Genomic DNA, 19,287 nt, shown 5'->3' on the forward strand with positions numbered 1-19,287 from the left:
TTAGTTTTCTACTGTTGTGGTAACAAATTAGCATTAATTTAGCAGCTTAAACAATATGAATTTATTATCTCATAGTTCTTTAGGATGGAAGTCTGATGGGCAATTTGTTTCCTTTGCTCAAGTTTTACAAATTTGAAATCCAGGAGTCAGGAAGACTTTTTTCCTTTCTGGAAGCTCTAGGGGAGAAACCATTTACATACTTATTCAGGTAGTTGGGATAATTTAGCTTCTTGAAGTTGCATGAATGATGTACCCATTTTCCTACTGACTGTCAGCCAAGGGCCACTCCCAGCTTCTAGAGGACACCTCATTTCTTGGTACATGGCCCCTTTTCATCCATCTTCAAAGCCAGCAATAAGGGGAGAGTCCCTCTCATGCTTCAAATCTCTCCAGCGTCTTCTGTCATCACATCTCTTTGACTGTGGCCAGGAAATGCTCTCCTCTTTTAAGGACTAAAGCTATTAGATTGTGTTTCAGTTTGCTAAAGCTGCCAGAATGCAATATACAAGAAGCAGGTTGACTTTTTCAATGGGGTTTTATTAAGTTACAAATTTATAGTTCTAAAGTCATGAAAATGTCCAAATTAAGGCATCAAGAGGAAGATACCTTCTTGGAGGAAAGGCTGCTGGCATCTGGGGTTCCTCTGTCACATGGGAAGGCTTATGGCAACATCTGCTGGTCCTTCTCTCCTGGGTTGGTTTCAATGACTCTCTCTCTCTCCTCCAGAGGCTTTTCTCTGGATTTCATCTCTTGGTTCTCTGAGTTCTATGAGTTTCATCTGTCTTTTATCCTCTCATAATGGACTCCTTCCAGCAAGGAGATTAAGACTCACCTTGAATTGGCTGGGCCACATCTCCATGGAAACAACCTAATCAAAAGGTTCCACCCAGAATAGGTCTGTATGTGTAAGAATGGATTAAAAGAACATAGTCTTTCTGGGATACATAACAGACTCAAAATCAGCACAGATTGAGTCCACGCAGATAATCCAGAACAATCTCCCTCTTTTTAAGGTCTGCACCCTTAATTCCATCAGTAAAATCCCATTTGCTCTTTAAACTAACATATTCACAGGTTCTGGGGATTAGGATGTGGACATCTTTGGAGGGCCATTATTTTGCTCATCAGAGTGGTTATATCTAACAGTCTCTGTTTTCATGATGAAGTGAGCGATTAAGTCATTAGGTGAGAGTGAAGTACACAGTGGCAGAATTGAAGGACTGAAGGAGAGAATTAGAATCAGAATAGGAATGAGAATAGAAGTAGATTGAGAATGGTTTTAAAAAGCAACAGCCATGTGGTGGATAAGGGATTGAGTAAGGGTTAGGCACCATCTTGTAGCAAGCCATATATAACTTGGAACCATGTAATTGTTACACTTGCTGACTTTTAAAATATATATATTTATTCTTCTTTGCAAATTCACTTCTGTATTGAATAGCTGATTCTCAAATTCTTAACCTTCTTTCTTAAATGGTCATACTCTAACTTTCAACCAACAAATAGATATGGCTGCTGAAGAATGGAAGTAATCCTTTTCCATTTAATAATCAGAGCATTGATTCTCAACAGATGGTGAAAGTGTATTAGGCCTTGGGGTGGGCATGGGTTGAGACAGAAGTTGTCTGAATCTCCAGGAAGCTTAGAAAGATGATATTCACTATATAGTTAAATTTTATGTTTTGAAAAGTAAAATGCAATATGACATCTAGACTATGAATTTGACAAATTCATGGCTTTTGAGGGGTAGTCCTGAGGCACAGTTAAGGTACTTAAGAAGTTATGTGAGGTGGTTCAACAGTGTCACCAAAGGCCCATGTAAAGCATGTTAGCTTTACATTTATTGCCTTACATTTACAAGATGGTTATAGAGTTTCAAGGTTTTATCTACTCTTCAGACAGAAGAAGAGAGGAGCACAAACACCACAACAGACCATATCAAGAGAATGTTTTTAAAAAGAAAAAACTCAAGATAGCAAAATTTCCAAGAAGTCTCTACCCATCAGACCTTCTGTAACATCACCTTGGTCAGAACTGAGTCACAGGATACTCTCCAACCCACCAGAGATCAATCACTGCCCAAGTGAGGCTGGAATTACTGTAATTAGTTCAGATTGTTTATGATTCATCCTCCAGAACTGGCATAAGAATCTATTTCCCCAGAGATGGAGCAATTTCCCAGGATATTTGACCATACCAGGGTTTTATGAGAAAGGAAGAAGGGGAGGGGAATGTAAATGTGGAGTCAGTGGATGGTTTATGCCATAATTAGCCATAGGGTTTTTGCCAATCTTCAGAGATGAAATCCCACCCTTTTAAAAATCACTTTATCATCATCTGAAAAAAACAACCTAGGGCACACTGGTAAAAAATGGTTCTAATTTGCTTAACATTTAAGCAGTTGTAAGATATAGAAACCATAGAGAGGTTTCTATGTATGGTTAGCATGCTTTTCAGATGTGAAAATAAAACACAGAAGCACGTAGGATCCTCTTTTATTAAGGATGGGTTAAAAAACATTAAATTAGTCCAAGTTTGGGATTATAAACTTTAAATTTGGAAGGAGGAAAAGTTTTCTGTTGTGTGGAAGAGAAGTAAACTTTAAGGGGAGGAGGAGACTGTGTTTCTGTTTCATGATCAGGGAAAAGCCTAAGATAAGTGAGATACAAACCCAACACCCATTCATCAGTGTGACTTTATCAAGATCATCTGGTCCTGTTGTGTTTCTACAAATATGAAAGAACTGAGTCCCAGAGAGAGATGATTAGGCATGTTTCCAGAGATTGCACAATTTTTAGGAGAGGTAGGCCCAGCTCTCAGACCTCCTGAACCCAAATCTAGTGTTTTTTTAACTGAACCCTTCTCAGGCTGAGGCAGTCCATCAAGCTGGAAAAAGGAAGATTGAGTTGTCTTAATTCTTGCTAAGAGACAGGAAGAGAGAAATTTTCTAGAGAATCTAAATTTCCAGCTAAGAAGAGAGAACTAAAACAGAAAGATTCTGATATCATGGACAGAGAGAAAAATAATCTATTACTGAATATTTGGTGTTATATAATAAGCAAGCCTATCAAAACCGTGAACTTTAAAACTTTAAGCTTGAGCTTGTCTTGTCTTCTCAATTTCTTTCTCTTTCTCTCTCTTCTCAACCTCTTTCTTTCTTCCAACATATATTTTCTCAGCACATATTTTCAATTAAGCACAATAAAGTGAAGTCCTATCTTTTGTGCAAACTAGGTTTTCAAATCTGCTTCTAGATTTTGCCCATGATCACAAAGAATCAAATTAGTCACAATCTACAAGGTATCAGCTGTCTTCTGACAAATACAATGCAGATAGTTTTTCCTTCAAAGTTGGAATGGCTTTCTGATTTCTTAGATTAGCATTAAATGAAACAGGTGGCTTTTCTTTAGGGGCCATGATTATTGACAAATATGTATCTTTAAGCCCTTGAACCATACTATAAGCATTCATGCAGTGGGGATAAATAGAAATCAAGGCAGATTTCAAGGATTAAACAGGGCTGAACTCACTGAGTGGGATGGTAAGTGGAACTGCTCAGACTTGTAAAAATTATTATGAAGTCTTTCTTTTTAAATTCTTTTAAATAGAATATGCATAAGTTAAATATGTTTATATGGCAGCTCAACACAACTGTGTCAGTATAGAATTACAGCTCAATAGCTTGTAGGTTGCTAAAAATAAACACATTTTGATCTGGAGGAGGAAAGGACAAAAAGCAAATTCACAAATAATAAATTAGAAGTCCATGGTGAAAGATAATCATTTATTAGGAGAAACAAATATTTAAAGAGCACTTCCCCTCTGCCAAATATTTTACAATTCCTATCTCTTTTACTCTTCCTAAGAATCTTATAAGGTCATGCTTATTATTCTCAGTTAAGAAAAATAGAAATAATTCAAAAATTTGTTAAAGAACAGATGATTTATAAATGATAGAGCCAAAATTTGAATCCAGTTTTGTAAAATCTGAAGTCTGTCTTCATGCCATAACAAGATCCTATTCCTCACCAAAGCAGCACAGCTTAAGATTCTCTGTATGAAATTTCTTTCTTGATGGAGATACATGGGAGAAATATCCATTCCCGGTCTCCAAATAAAGGTCTTCTGAGAAAGTCGTATATTTTAACTTAGGGATAATTCTGAGCATGTCTTCTTATTCTAGGATTCCTGTTGGAAGACTTGTGCCCATCTCTAACAAAATCAAGACTTTTTTGTTTAAATCTCACTCCTGACTTCATGTAGCTTTTCTTTCATTCTGCATTTTGTCCTATTTTCATAGTAATTATTTTATGTTAGTTTATTTCATTATTATTATAAAGTAACACTTTAAATCTTTCCTATAATGAGGCATGGTCTAAAGAGTGAAATAAAAATGCAAATAATGTAAAATCATTCACAGTCAGCATGACTTTAAGAATGACTGATTAACTTAAAATAATAAACTAAAGAAACTGGAGAAATGAATGTAACAGCATAATGAAATTGCTATTTCTTCATTGTTGTTGATATTAACCTGTTAAATGTAAAGAAAGGAAGAGTTTTTCCATTTAAAAGAAAGGGTATTCATTACTTTTTTCCCTTTTTCACAACCAGTTGTATATGCTATGTATCAGAGACCATGGTAGGCCTGGGGGCAAAAAGATGAAAAAGACATATTCCCTACCCTTGGATACCAATAACTGCCATGAAAGGTGATTGGTATTATAGTGAAGATATATACAAGACACTCTGAGATCAAAGGAATAAAATGAATGAGAGTTTAGCCTTTGAAGTCAGACAGCTCTGGTTTGAGATAGTTCTTCACTTGATAATTACATGAATTTTAACCTAACTTCACGTAACTTAACTTCTTTATGCCTGAACTCTGACATGGAGATGATAATAAAACCTCATGAATTGTTGGAATACTTAAACAAAGTATATTTGAATACTCAGCATACTGGTTGGCACATAATTATTGCTGAATAAATGCTTGTTAGTAGTTCTGAGAATGGCTGAGTATAGTATTTTCTTGTAATGATGATGCTAGTAATGAGTTTACAAGTATCCAGCAAGTGTCTTGATTTTATTTTCCAAAAGTCTGAAATATATAGATGAATAGTTTTGGTAACCTCTGAAATTTTGCAATGAAAAATTACTGTAAGTTAGCAAGAGCTCTCTGGGGTGTATTAGTGTGCCAAATATCTTACAATCTTAAGAATCAGAAATGTTTAAGTCACATTTCAAAAATGTAGGCACTTAGAAATTTGCTCATTAAATTTGATCTTCACAGAGTATATACAACTATCTTCAACTCTTCTAATGAGCTTTAATAAATTTAAGAAATGGCTTTTTTAGTTAGTGTGATAAATATGTAAATAAAATAATTCATTTTGATCTCTATGATCCACTTTCCTATCAAACCAAGAAAACTACTTCCTGAATGTTTTAGTTTGTTTGTTTTTGGAAATTGGTCTAATCTACTGGGCCAATGAAGAAAATAATAATTCATTTGAACAAATATTTATTGGGTGTTTCCCATGTGCACAATGTTGTTCTAGGGACTGAGGAATAGATCAGTAAAAATAGAAAAGTCCCTACTCTCATAACCCTTTCTTCTAAGGGGAGATAGAGATTATACATGATTTGGCCTGTAATATCTGTTAGTGATTAAGATGTCTGGAGAAAGGAAAGGAAAGGAATGACTGCTGAGGCAGACATGTTTCTATACATTGATTGATTAGAGAAGGCGTTTTTGGGAGGAGTGTGACATTTGAGGAGAGTCCCAAATGGAGGGATGTGGCCATCTAAGATCTGGAGGAGATCACTCCAGGCCAAGGGAAGAGCAAGATGAGACACTCTGAGGTAAGAATGTGTTTGGAAGTTTCTAGAAATAGCAAAGACTGAAACAGAGGGATCTGGGTGAAGAACAGAGATGGAGCGGGTGGGAAGAACTGGAGGAGATTATATTAGTGATAAGACGAATGAAGTACATTGTAGGGTCTTCCAATGTCAGGCTTAGTGTGATAGGAATTCATTGGAGAGTTGAGAAAAAGTGAGTGATTTTATGTGGTTTATTTTTAAAATTTTTACTTAATGCATAATATATGATATCCATTGAATTTCTATTGTCAAGGAAAATGTTATGAGTATAGTATGGTACCCTATACTATGATAAGGTACTACAATAAGAAATTAGAAGACATTTTGAAAAGATGAAAGAATATGGTAGAAACAGGAATTTGAAACCAAAAGATATTTAGATCCAATTGATTAGATTTTTTAAGCTAACATTTAATGAGCACTTATATGCTTGTTAGTCTATTTACATACTGGGTATATTTAGGAAAGGAAGAGTTATTGGTTTTATTTTACATAGATTAATTCATGTAATGAGGAGGAATTAGCAATTTTAAAGATGATGAAACAGGATCAAAGAAGAAAAGAAATTACTCTAGGCCACACAATTATTGGCAGAGCCGATATTTTAATCAAGTTTTTCTGACTCCAAAGTTCATGCTCTTGACTACTCTGAATTATCCTGAGAATTTATTTTCACAACGAATCTTCACCCCATGAAGCATCTGAGTTATACCCTCAGCATGTGGCTTATCCTGGTTCCACACATCTACTCAAGGGTCTTGCCCCCCTCCTGCACCCATCATAGGAACTTTACTTCCTCCCTTATGGCCTGCTCTCAGGTCAGAGAATTCACTGTCCTCCCCACTGTCTCCTTGGGCAAAGCACCTGATGATGAAACTAACCCTGGAAAAGAACACATGAAAAGGAATCTTGTTTCTCACACTATTGAATTGAGTCTCACGTAAGCTGGGAAATCATTTTATTTCAAGAATAGACAGCAGACCTGAAGATGTAGTAAAGGAAATGAAAGACAGAGTGAGAACAGACACAGTTACTACAAAACCAGGGTTCTTCTCAGTAAAGTCTTATTGCCCTAGGAGTCTACACCCTAGCCAGTTTCCATCATTTCTCTCTTAGTTATTTCTCAATTTGTCTCTTCATGATGAACTCATCTCTTAAAATTTTTTTCACTGAAGATGTTGACACTTTTCTTTTCACCCTTCCTTCTAATAACTTCCAATCACCATAATCAGTTTTTATGCTTATGACTTATTCAAAACTCTAGGTCCATTTCTTTGATCTACTTTACAGTCATAGCCTTTACCTCTACCCCATTCACAGGGCTATCTATACTTCTAGTATTTTGAATCCTGGGATTGCTCTCCCTGAATGAGATCTCCTTCCTCCATTTCCACTTCCTCAGTTTCAGTAAGTTTGCTTTTTGATTTTATTGTGATCTTCCCTATCTTCCAAGTTATTAGCTCACTGTCCCTCATTTCCCTCTTTTCAAACCTTAGACTGGCCCCTTTAAACAAGCATCCATTCCATGTGCTTTCATGCCATAATGTCCTCCGACAAATCAGGCAGATAATATCCATCAGCCTATCCCAATTCTCCCAGATTTCTGACTTTGTCACTAATTTTCACATTTATTTTACTGTATTACTCTCTGGGATGGTGGCTTAGCATTGTGTTTGGAGTTGTAACTTTCTTTTCCCTCCAGGATTATAAACTGGATTCTCCCTTGGTCTGTGCTGCCTAACTGGAATTGCTCAATCTTGAATTGTTTCCATGTTACACCCTTTATAGGTTAAGCTGTTACTACTCTACCCTCTCCTAAATATGATCTGGATAGTTCCTTACACAGACAGAATCCCAGGGCTCATCATATAAAGCATATATTGACCAACCTACTTCATTCTTTCACTCTCTTGCCTATTTAGTGGAGAGTAGGTTTCACTAATCTCTAAATCTAAATCTAGATTTAGAGAATGATTTGCATTTAGAGCTAGAGAATGATTTGCATTCTCTACTCTCATCTCATGATTTATAAGTTATATTAAAGAAAATTGCATAATTATGTTGAGTTGGGCGTCATTAAAAATTTTTTTCAGCCTCAATGAAATAATCCATCATTTTAATCATTCTTGGCAAGTTTGTTATATATTTCCTTTTAGCTACAGTTAAAAAAAAACAGATAATAATATTCAAGATTTCCCTAAAGTCTTCAGTCCTTTTCAAAGGCTCTGGGTCTCCAAAAACGATAACCTAGTTTTCACATAACCTTGAATTTGTATATCATGCAAGAACTTCCCCAATTTCACTATCTACTCTTTCAAGCGTATTAGATTCCTTTACCATTTTTCTCTCTCCCTTCCATATCAGAGTTCTGTAGCTGTGACAACAAAAATGGATGCAAGCTAAGAAAATAGGAATCATCAGGAGCATGTTTTGGGATTACAGAATCAGTAAGAAGCCTGGAGATGCAGACTTGGGAATTTGCAGGAAGCAAGAAAGCCCCGAGGAAATCATAAGAACAGCCTCTTTGATGGCACAAACAGCTTGGTTTTCCAGGCCTGACCTCTGGGATGAATTTAGCTGATTTCAGTCTCTTGTCACACTGCCCAATATTAACCTTCCTGGGTGAGAGTAGGAAAGTGACTTAAACTTTGGTTACAGAAGTTGCTTCTTTGCTAAGTGGAAGCAGAACCTCAAATTACAGATCCATCAGACTGTAACCAATGGAGAAGCAATGCCCTCCAAAAAGGAACCAGGGTACCTGAAGAAGAGAAAATAAATACTTTGAAGTCTACATGCCACAAAAATCCCCCAACCTGGGCAGTGCAACAATGGCTTAGTGGCAGAGTTCTTGCCTGCCATGCTGAGACCTGGGTTCGATTCCCCATATCTGCCCCTCCACCCCGCCCCCCCCCCCCCCCCCCACACACAAACCCTATACCTCCCATCTCTGGAAAGATTTGATTCTGCTTTTTCCCAATTTTCCCACAAGGGTCTTGATTCAATTCCTCCTAGGATTTCTTCATAACTTTTCTCTCCAATATACTCCTCCGGCTCCTGAGTTTCTTTTTTTTGTTGTTGAAAATGACCAGTCTTTCCAGATCTCCAGATTATACATCTTGAGTCACCTGTGTTTCTTTCCTCTTATTTATCAAAACTCACTATTCAATTGATTTCAAAGTTTTGTTCGTATTATGTGCAAAATATCTCTTCAATTTAGTTCCTTTCTCTTTGCCTCAGTTCAAGCTGTCCTGCACCATTACAATAACATTCTAGATGAGTATTCTTCCCCCAAACTCTTTCCAATCTAGTTTTTAATGTTACTGCCAGAATATTTTTCAAATTAGTTAAAATACCAAGGATGTAAACAATTTTATAATGTCACTTCCTTGCTTAAAAATTTTTGATGGTTTTTCTAGCCACTCCCAGAGAAAGTCCAGGTTTCTTATCCATTATTCGGTTATGAAAGTCTCTTCATAATCTGACTTCAGTTTACCCTTTCAGACTCAATCTCCCCCGTTCTTCTTTAAGCTTCTTCCTGAGATCACACAATGTCCATCTCAGTGTCTCACATTTATACTTATTCATTCTTAAACATGTTGTAATGGTTTCTCCTCCCTCCTATTAGATAGTAGTAAGGGATTTGGAGGAAAAATTGTCACACTTCCAGCTGAGGGTGGTCCTTATTATTTTGATCTAAACATGGTGTTCTAGATTGCTAGCTGCTGGAATGTGGTATACCAGAAATGGAACAGCTTTTAAAAGGGGGAATTTATTAAGTTGCAAGTTTACAGTTCTGAGGCCATGAAAATGTCCCAATTAAAGCAAGTCTATAAAAATGTCCAAGTTAAGGCACCAACAAAGAGGTTACCTTCACTTAAGAAAAGCTGATAAGGTTTAGGGTTTCTCTCTCAAATGGAAAGGCACATGGCGAACATGGCACCATCTGCTAGCTTTCTCTCCAGGCTTCTTGTTTCATGAAGATCCCCTGGGGATATATTCCTTCTTCGTCTTCAAAGGTCGCTGACTGCATGGGTTCTTGGCATTCTCATGGCTATCTCTCTTTCTCCAAAATAGTTCCTCTTCTAAAGGATTCCAGTAAACTCATCAAGACCCACCTGGAATGGGTGGAGTCACATCTCCCTCTTATCAGAGGTTAATACCCACAATTTGGTGTGCCACATCTCTTTGGAGATAATCTAATCAAGTTTCCAACCTACAGAACTGAATAGGGATTAAAAGATTCACCAAAACGGATCAGGATTAAAACATGGCTTTTCTATGGTACATAATCTTTTCAAACCAGCATAGTGGTAATCAGTTTCAATTTGCCATAGTGATGGATTTCATATTAATCAGCTTTAAATTTATATAAATCTATATAAATTCATATAAATCTGTGGCATATCTATGGTAAAGTAACTGATTTAAGAATAAATTTGGGATCTGAAAAGTCAAGTCCCCACTCTTCTGGGACTTTGTCTGTTATAGTGTGAGGGTTTGAACCTTGGAACCATTACAACTATTTTGTTCACATGGGGGAAGCCAGCCTGGGGACAAAGTCACTCCAGAGATGAAGACACAGATGAGGTATCATAGAAAAAAAAGAGCTGGAAACATTGGGCAAAACCAAATATGAAGTTTTCTCAACTACAAGACCTCCAATTATGTGAATTGATGCATTTCATCATTGACTAAATTTTGTGAGACAAGTTTTCTGCTACTAGCTGTTCAAAGGCATCCAAACTGATACATGCTTCTCCATGATCAAGATGTTTTTCCCTCGAGTCTATAGATCGGAAAATATCTGCTCTTCTTTTGCAACCAAACTAAACTGTCACATCCCCCATGAGACCCTCCTTATTCCATGACCAATAATCATTTAGGCTTTTATGCTCACATTGAAATTTGTTCTTACTTCAAGTATTCATTCATTCAACATATATTTAGTGAGCATTTTCTATGCACCAGGTTCTCTTATAAGCACTGAAAACACACAAATAGGAAAACTGACAAAAGTCCCAGCCCTCAGAGAGGTTATGTTCCAACGGGAGAGACAGAAACTAAACACCAACCAAAAGGTAAGATGTGGAGTGATTAAAAAGTGCTATGGTTAAAAGGGAACAGGAGTATTAGAGAGTGAGTATAATTTAAAATAGGATGGTCAAGGAAGGCATCACTAAGAAGGTGTAATATGAATTTAAAAGATATAAGAAAGTGTGTGGATATCTGGGGAAGCAGGAGTGTCTTTGTCGTATTTAAGGAAGAGCAAATATACCACTGTGGGGGGAGAAGAATTACAGATGGGAAGAGTGGTAAGGAAAGGTGAGCAAGTGAATAACAGGGCCAGATTATATAGGACTTTATAAACCATTGCCTCTCATCAGAGGGTTTAAGCAGAGAATTGACAGGAGCTGACTTCACTTATTAAAGACTTACTGTGATTGCTGGGTTGAGAATAGACTTTGAGGGAACATCTATCATACTTTATTGATTCTTTACTTATCTCTGGCATCTCTTACCCTTTGAGTGCAAAATGTTCATCTTATTTATCTTTAAATGCTCATAAATTGCAAGTGTTTGAGGGTCTGAGTAGACTATCATACATGTGTTGAATTACTTCCATTTCTTTCATAAAGCATACAAAATGTTATGTATTAAATGCAACCTGAGAAGCTTATATTAATCTTAACTTCATGGGAGAGCAATTCTAAGTTAATAATGCAGTATTAGGATGCAGAAATGGTAAAAGAGAAGAAAGCAAAGTAATTTTACATGTAAGTAAATAAATATAGGATATCTTGTTAAAAAAGAACTTTGTCCCTAGATCTTATAATTAATCAAAACCTGAAGGAGTACAGAATTCTAGCATGATCAAGTGATCAATTAAACATCTAAAATTATAGTGACTATACTTAATATATATCTCCATTCAAATTAAAGGATTGCTGAAACCCTGGAAATTTAGGCATTTCCTAAATGACTGTTTAACAATGCTATCGACAAAACATCAGAATAAATAGCTCATAGTTAAATAAACTTGTCCCTTGAAACTAAATCAAATTATGTGTATGAGGCACTTATGTGTTATTTTTGAATATAAATTTGAACTTCATTGAATTTTCGGACAATTCATAGGTTTCGCTGAACTTTTTCTTTTGCACCATCATTTGTCTGGTGTTTGAAAGACTGTATTCACAAGTTCAGCCAGACAATATTTATAAGCCCTATGGTGCCAGGTGTTGGCAAATGCCCTCCCCTGGATATATGCTCAAGGGAACAAGCCATACAAATGCTTCCCTTCCCCATAATCCCTCTGGTTCATTGGAATTGGTTGACCTTCCTGGGAACTTTTTACAGTGGCTTCAATGGGTGCCAAAAGCCCAAGAAAGCTTGCTGGGTTGTTCTCATTCAAATATTGAGCTTGCTAGGTTCTTATTCAGGCATCTTTAGCACACTTCCTTCTTGCTCAGCAGAGCTGTTAATTGGCACAGGAAACATCACAGCTTTGTGCATTTTCTATAGAAGTTTGACATGCTTCTACCTGACTGTGCTGACGGAATTATACTTTCAATAGTATGAATGCCCTAGACATTTCAATAACAACTTTGGGAGCAAAATGATACACAATACAGTTGGTTAGTCTTAAACATCTTCATGTCACAGCATAGATGATTATAAGCAAGAATCTTCCAAAATTGGGGGCTAAAAAATAGGTGCTTTAGATACAGTCACTTAAATGTGATAAAAGCTACACATAACACCTTTCTGTTTCTATGCCCTTTACTCTAATTGGTCCATTTGCGCTGTTGTACATTTAATCTGTTTTCTACTAGTTATAAATAAGAGAGGCTGTTGTGGTTGGTTTCCAAGGAATATTTTTCCATCAGCGCAAGAAAGCATGTTGCATTGCCAAGAGTAAAGAAAATTATCCTTGTATTTGTTGCTGGCCAAGAGCCCAAATCTCACATATGTCTAAGCAGAAAAAAAAAAGCCTCTAATCTGTATTTTTAGGTCCTGCCAGCTTCTCATGGACCTGTGTAGAGCGACAGGCAGAAAAGAGATGTAATTACTGGTCAGAGTACTTGGCCTGTGTCTTAAAATCATTGAAAACGTTTTAAGCCAGTCCTTTAACATTTTGAATGCTTATTTATGTCTACTTGCCAAAAGCTACCTTAAATCCCTTGCAAATGTATATGCAAATGCATCTTCTGTGAATTCTTGTAGATGAATCAGGGTTTTGTTGAGTCTTTAAGAGATATCCTTACAGGATAATGTTACTCTTTAGCTATGATGTTTTATGCTGCTCAAATATATTGATATGAGCAAAGGACATACTCCATTCAAAAATATATGATTAGTCATATTTTTCTTTTTATTTCTAATAACGTATTTTGAGGTTTTGTGCTATTCACTTAGAAGAGAACAGAAATTCATGCCATCACTGTCCTCGTGTTCAAAAGGTCATTCTAATAGGACCACTGACCAAGCAAGTGATTACGTACAAAAAACTCCAGTTATTACTAGTCTTTTCTGTACTTCATGCATAAGAAGTTCATGCTGCCCTGTTTCCAGTATTAGAAGTTATTTGGTTCATTGAAATTCCATGTGCCCACAGTGTGCCCGGAACTGTGATAAACACTTGAAAGGATAAAAAATAAGTCTCCTGCAGAACTTTTGTTTAGATTCTGTTTGAATTGTGATTTCTAATTCTTGCCAAGTTGTTTGTTGGAATTAACCTTGAAAGGATAGTTTCAAAGGATAATATTTTATTAGAGATCTATTAAATTGTAAAATGGTACAAAAAGCAATTTTCAGGACCACAGTAATCCAAACGGATTAGTGTTTGTAGAGGGACAAAATGACAGATAATTAAAAGAGAACTGACAGTTCCAGAAATAGACTGAAAATGCACATGGGAATTTAGTGTGTGGCAAAGCTGTTACTCCAAATCAGTAAGGAAAAATCAATTATTTAATAGGAAGAGTTAAGACAGCTGGCTAGCCATTTGGAAGAATGTCAAGCTGAACCTTTCTCTTATAGCTCAAATAAACTTCTGGTAAAGCAATTATTTAAAACAAGAATAATTTTAAAAGGAACCCTAAGATGCAAAGAAATTATGGATGTATTTTTTCTTTATTTAGGATCATGAAATGCAGGCAAGTTCTGTTTAAACATAAAATACCACCTAAAGGCTATAAGAAAAAGAAATGCTACAACTGACAATATAAAAACTTAAGGTAAAGTACCATAAAAATGTCAAAAAGCAAAAGACAAGCTGGGAAAATATAGAATAGACAAAAGGCTCATTTCTCAAATATTCAAAAAGTATTCACAACCCAATAAAAAGATAACACCTGAAAGAAAAATTGGTAAAAATATAAACAGATGGCTCCCAGAAAAAGAAGTGTAAATGTCCAATAATCGTTCATTCCACAAATATGTCCTGAAAAGATACATATGCCAGGACTATGCAAAATGCTTGGGATATATCAGAGAACTCACATATTCCTGCACGAGGGGATTTACAGTCTTTTATGAGGGATGGTGATGGAGAAGACAAGAAGAAATATAATACACTTAATAAATATTTAATTATATAATATGTTAGAGTGATGATTTCCAAACTGTGTACCAAAGCACTCTGGGGTGCCACAAACAAATTATAGGGTCTTGTAGATTACTTATTTGTTCAGGGAAAACATGGCAACATCTATCAGACAATGGACAAATTACTAGCTTGAGATACTCAAATTTTTAACTTTCATTCAACCATGTTAAATTTCTTTGAAGGACCTCATATCTTTTCAAAGATGACTTTTCAGTGGTTGCTATGATAACAAGCAAGTACTGTACAAAAATCAATGTGGATCAGGAAATGAGGGTGGTGGTGTCCACAAGTGCAGTGGCCCAATAGACACACATTCCATTAGTAAAGTAATCATGTTTTCTCCAAAAAGCGTGATTACTTTTTAGGAATGAAGTCCAAATATTATTTTCTTTCAATTTTATGTGTATTATTTTTTCAAAGTTCTATTCAGTTGATAGGGAATATATGCTCATTAAGGTTTTTGGACCTAACTATTTAATAAATGAAATTATTAGGTATTTATTTCTTTTGTCCCAGGGCTTACTGTGAAAACACTTTTGAGTAACTAAAGGTGCCATGAAACAAGAAAGTTTGGGAACTTCTGTGGTAGAGGATGGTAAATGCTATGGAAAAAAAATGCAGAGCACATTAAATTACAAAATTGGACTCCATCACTGAGGATGGGAAGGGGGTGGGTTGCCATTTAAATAAGGTTTATAGGTTGGGCTTCCTTGACAAGGTGACATTTAAGCAAAGTTTTGAAATGTCAAGTGAGTGAATGAGCCACTTGGGTAACTGGAAGGAGGAGGTGGGGAAGGAGAAGTAGTGCAAAACTCCAAGATGGGAGTGTACATAGAAGATTCAAGAAAGAGAGTGTAGCTGGATCAGAATGAGGCAAAGGTAAGTAGAAGGAGGAAAAATCAACAGGGGTGAGGGAGGCAAGTCACAAAGGCTATTGAAGAACTTTGGCTTTTGTTCTAAGAGAACAAATTAAAAAATATTGTGCATAAAGAGCAGAGAAAGATAATTTTATTTTACAGTACTTTTCACTATAAAAACATCTAAATAGTTATAAACTGTGAGTGAATTCTCTTTAAACAGTGGTTTTTAAGGTTATATTTCTGAATGCTTTTGGAGGCAACATTATGCTAAAACAATTTTACATATTTTAAGTGAAAAATATTTTATATTACACGACTATTACAGGAAGATGTTTAATTAGACATATGATTTTCTTTTGCCAAGTTGGACTTAACGAATGGAAGTGCATGTTGCTGAGCCCATGAATAACCTCCATACCTACCACCATTGCCTGTTTGTTCATCGGTTCATTGGGCAGTGACAGGAGTGGCTGGGGAAAGCGGTCAAATGGTATCCATAGAATGAAACATCCAGTCTACTTGATTATTGAAATCTTCCTCTGTAGAAATCATCCTCTGGTTACTATTCATGTGGGACACAAATATCCTCATGTTTTTTGCCCACTCAGAAAAATCTATTCACATCCTCTCCCCCAGACCTCTTTGTCATCCATTTTCCAATCATGTTCCTTCCAAGTCTCTGACCATTCAGCCAAACATTTACCACAGCCCATGAATTAGTATACAAACACGTCTGGCCATTTCTCTTTCCAAGTACAATGGACAACAAGGTGGGCTGCTCGGAGCTCTGCCCACTGGGTGAATTTCCCTTCCTTACTGTCCTTCAGCGATGTCCCAGAAATGGGTGATAGTGCTGCAGCTGTCCACTTTTGGGTAGTACTGTATATCGTGCAGAACCTTCTGTAAACCAGGCCTCAGTTTTCTTTTCCTCAGTCAACTGATCATAAGGAACTATCCATAAAGCCATTGCTCTTGACTGGAAAAGAAAAGGCTGTGAGTCAGGAGTGAGGGCCATGGATATTTGGGCTACTTCCTCATGTAACTTACTTGTGCCTTTAGGACCTGCTTAAGCCTAACCTCATATATACCACTTCCATTTTATAATAGAGTATTGATGTGCATGCCCAACTTTATGGCTCAGTGGGTCAGACAACACCCAGTTCATGATAGAGTACTCAGGTCTCATGGCAAGTTGGTGACCTGCGATATAGCATTTGGTCTTTACTAAGGCCCAGTAGCAAGGCAAAAGCAGTTTCTCAAAAGGAGAGTAGTTATCTGCAGAGGATGGCAGAACTTGGCTCCAGAATCCTATAAGTATGCTCTGTGACTCCAGACAGCATCTCTATTTGCCACTGACACTTCCAACACCATTAGATCTGCTAGAACATGTGGTCCAAATGGTATATCAGCTTGCACAGTAGCTTGGACCTGTTACAGAGCCTTCTCTTGTTTCAGTCCCCACTCCAAACTGTTAGCTTTGTGGATCACTCGGTAAATAGGGCAGAGTAGTACACCCAAATGAGTAATACATTGTGTCCAAAATCTAAAGAGGCCAATTGGTGTTGTGTCTCTTTTTTAGTTGTAGGAGTGGCCAGATACAACAGCTTATCCTTCACCTTAGAATGAATGTATCAACATACCCCATACAACTGGACACCTAAAAATTTCATTGATGTGGAAAGACACTAAATTTCTGTTGGATTTATTTTCCACCCTCTGACATGTAAGTACCTTACCAATAAGTCTAGAATGCTTTCTAACTCTTGTTCACTAGGCCCAATCAACATAATATCATCAATATAATGGACATGTGTAATGTCTTGTGGGAGGGAGAGATAATCAAGTTTCCTGTGGACTAGTTTATGACTTAGTGCTAGAGAGCTGATATACGCCTGAGGTAGAACACTAAAGGTGTATCACTGGCTGTATGCAAGCTGAATGCAAACTTTCTGGTAGTTTTTACTAGCAGCAACAGCAAAAAAAAAAACATTTTCCAGATCAACAGCTGCATAACAGATACCAGGGGATGTGTTGATTTGCTCAAGGAACAATACCACATCTGGGACAGCAGCTAGAATTGGAATCATCACCTGACTAAGTTTTTGATAATCCATTGTCATCATCCAAGATCCATCTGTTTTATGCACAGGCCAAATAGGAGAGTTGAATGGGATGTGTCAGAATTACCATCCCTGAAACCTTCAAGTCCTTGATGATGTCACTAATCTCAGCAATCCTTTCAGGATTGTGGTACTGCTTTTATTTTTTTTCCATATTTTTATTACAAAATCTTCACACACATACAGTCCGTACATGGTATACAATCAATGGCTCACAATATCATCACATAGTTGCATATTCATTACCGTGGTCACTTATAGAACTTTTGCATCACTCCAGAAAAAGAAATATAAAGAAAAAAGAAAAAGAAAACATACATCTTATATCCCTCACCCCTCCCTCTCATTGACCACTAATACTTCAATCTACCCCATTGTTCACCCTTTATCCCCCTATTATTTATTTATTTTACTCATCTGTCCATATGCTGGATAAAAGGAGCATCAGACACAAGGTTTTCACAATCACCTGGTCACATTGTAAAAGCTATATCATTATACAATCATCTTCAATAATCAAAGCTACTGAAACACAGCTCAACAGTTTCAGGTATTTCCCTCCAGCTACTCCAATACACCATAAACTAAAAAGGGATATCTGAATAATGCATAAGGATAACCCCCCAGGATAATCTCTTGACTCTGTTTGCAATCTCTCAGCCACAGAAACTTTATTTTGTCTTATTTGCCTCTTTCCCCCCTTCTCAATCCCATGATGCCATACCCTGGCTCATTCTGGCAGTTCTGTCCCATGTTACCAGGGAGATTTACATCTCTGTGAGTCATGTCCCATGTAGGGGGGAAGGCAGTGCATTCACCTGCCAAGTTGGCATAGAGAGAGAGGCCGCATCTGAGCAACAAAAGAAGTTCTTGGGGAGTGACTCTTAGGCATAATTATAAGTAGACTTAGCCTCTCTTTTGCAGGAATAAGTTTCATAGGGGTGAGCCGTAAGATGGAGGGCTCAGCCTGTTGAACTGGTTGTCCCCACTGCTTGAGAGAATATCAGGAATTTCCCAGATAGGGAAATTGAATATTTTCTCCTTTCTCCCTAGTCCTCCAAGAGGAATTTATAAATACTTTTTTATTCTCTGACAAAATTACTCTGTGATATATTGCAGCATCACACTAACCTATACAAGCCAACAGGATCTCATGCCCTACACAAGGTTCCATGTAATTATGGAGTTCAAGTAAGCTTATCATACAAGTTAAATTAGAGAATATGCTACCCAAAATATAAATTGTGCACAAAATAAACATCTGTCCCTTTGGTCTCACATAGAAGTTAAAGTTTTAAAATATGGGTGGTATTCTTTTTGAGTTACAAAATTTTTTGCTAGATAGAGGCATAGAGGCACTTCTCCTGGTCTTTCCTACCATTATCCCTTACTCTACTAATCAGGCAACCAATGTAGGGATTCTGCCAGTTGCTGAGTATGTCTATTCTAATTATGCATTCTGGATCATAGACGCGGTCTGGAGATCCACGGGACCCACTATGAGATGGGTCTAAGCTAAAACTCCATTGATCACCAGACCTCCCTATGTCCTTATTCTGGCCAGTGGACATTTTCAGATTTCTGAAATTAATGTCACTTCTGAGCCAGTGTCTAATCCTGAAATGTCTGATCTTTCCCTTTTCTCCAATGCACACTTACCACAGTAAAAGACATTGGGAAGCTGGGAAAGAGATTAACCATAGAAATTTTTGCCAGTGTTACAAGGTCCTTCCCCAAGGGGACCTGGTGTTTCCTTCATTCAAGGGGCCATGGGTCTGTAAACTCTCTTAAGCCTGGGAATTAATTAAGGAACCAA

The 19,287-nt window shown here is 36.9% G+C and overlaps 1 long non-coding RNA gene across 1 annotated transcript in view; it reads left to right on the forward strand.

The window, feature by feature from the left end:
* Window positions 1-904: 904 nt before the first annotated feature.
* LOC143642772 (uncharacterized) overlaps window positions 905-19,287 on the forward strand; it is a 42,430-nt gene continuing 24,047 nt past the window's right edge. Inside the window, exons 1-2 of the long non-coding RNA XR_013155855.1 lie at window positions 905-1,013; window positions 16,931-17,074. This is a non-coding gene — a long non-coding RNA (uncharacterized LOC143642772). The remainder of the gene's footprint in view (window positions 1,014-16,930; window positions 17,075-19,287) is intronic.

The sequence above is a fragment of the Tamandua tetradactyla genome, chromosome 7 (genome assembly GCF_023851605.1).
Source record: "Tamandua tetradactyla isolate mTamTet1 chromosome 7, mTamTet1.pri, whole genome shotgun sequence".
Taxonomy (NCBI): Eukaryota; Metazoa; Chordata; class Mammalia; order Pilosa; family Myrmecophagidae; genus Tamandua; species Tamandua tetradactyla.